The sequence below is a fragment of the Chrysochloris asiatica genome, unplaced genomic scaffold, assembly GCF_000296735.1.
Source record: "Chrysochloris asiatica unplaced genomic scaffold, ChrAsi1.0 scaffold00489, whole genome shotgun sequence".
Classification (NCBI taxonomy): Eukaryota; Metazoa; Chordata; class Mammalia; order Afrosoricida; family Chrysochloridae; genus Chrysochloris; species Chrysochloris asiatica.
In genome coordinates this window covers 270,678-271,968 of record NW_006409007.1, presented here as the reverse complement: position 1 = coordinate 271,968, position 1,291 = coordinate 270,678, and the positions used below count along the sequence as shown (strand labels likewise).

General features: G+C 39.0%; 1 pseudogene; it reads right to left on the bottom strand.

Moving 5' to 3' along the window:
- Positions 1-442: 442 nt before the first annotated feature.
- LOC102831345 lies at positions 443-1,022 on the bottom strand (annotated as a pseudogene).
- Between the last annotated feature and the right edge of the window lie 269 nt (positions 1,023-1,291).

Genomic DNA, 1,291 nt, shown 5'->3' with positions numbered 1-1,291 from the left:
TTTATTTTTTAAGTTAAGAAAAATAAAACTAATTCAAGCCATGCCTGATCAATCAGAAAGCAAGTTTAACCACTTTTAAAACCAGAACAACAAGGAACAAATGAGGGAAGGAAAGTCAGAATTTCAAGGACAGAGCAGGAAAGAAAAGGAATTTTCAAAAATAAAATTAACAAGGTGACTGTTCGAGAAGGGAGCTGTTAGTCAAGTAATGGTGGAGCGAAGTCTGTTAGTCAAGTAATGATTCAACTTTTAAGCTATTCTCTTGTTCTTTTTGTTGTTGTTGTTGGGTGTTTTGTTTGTTCAAGTCTAAGATCTGGAAATTCTGATCCTTTGTTAACAAGAGCCAACAGGAAATGTAGGATCCTTTTCCTCCTCTGGCATGCCTTGGCTGAATCCATCACCACTGTATGCTTCACTGGATGTTAAGTGTATGGACTCAGGATTATAGGGAAACCTTCTTCTGTGGTTACTGGGCTTGTGAACACTGCAGTATCTTTTGACTTTCCATGCCTCTAAAATGTTTTCCAACTATTTTGTGTACATGACTCAGTGCACTCCCCTCTGTGCCTTTACAGTTTTCTACTTGATACAGGAATGTAAGAACAACTTCTTCCATGACTAAAATTTTTTTTCTTGCATCTACAATCTTTAATAGTTTTGTGAATGGTCTAGAAGAGGTGCTGGCCCTCTAGGGAGACACCAGTGTTGATTGCGTAGGCCTGGTTCAGCTTCTTCTCTTTCTCTGTCTGTCCTTTGCTGGCAAGCTTACTAACATTGAGTGAAGCTAGAGGATGAGGGCTTTCTGTTCCATCATTAATTATTTCCATTTCCAAAACACACTGTAAGTTTATGAGCAAGATGTCTGTATGGTTGGGCTTTCCACTTGAAGAAGGACATTTTAAAGCCAGCATTTTGGACTGGTAGTCAAAGGTTACCACCTTGCACTGCAACCACTGCTTTTGGTGTGTCAGGCACAACACATGGTTCCCAATGCTGAAGTACTCACCTGGAGGATTCACCATCTTGTAGACCAGTTGCAACCCCAGTCTAAGGACTTTTACTTCCTGGCCATCTTGGCATCTAAGGAGCATTCTGATTGGAATTTTTCCAACAAAGATTTGTTTGTTCTTCTAGCAGACCATGGTACCCATAATATTCTTCTACAATACCGTAATTCAAAATATAAATTCTTCTACTGTCTTCCTTAGTCATTATCCAACTTTAACATGAATATGAGGTTATTAAAAATACCATGGCTTGGTTTAGATGCACTGCAATCCTCAACTTGACA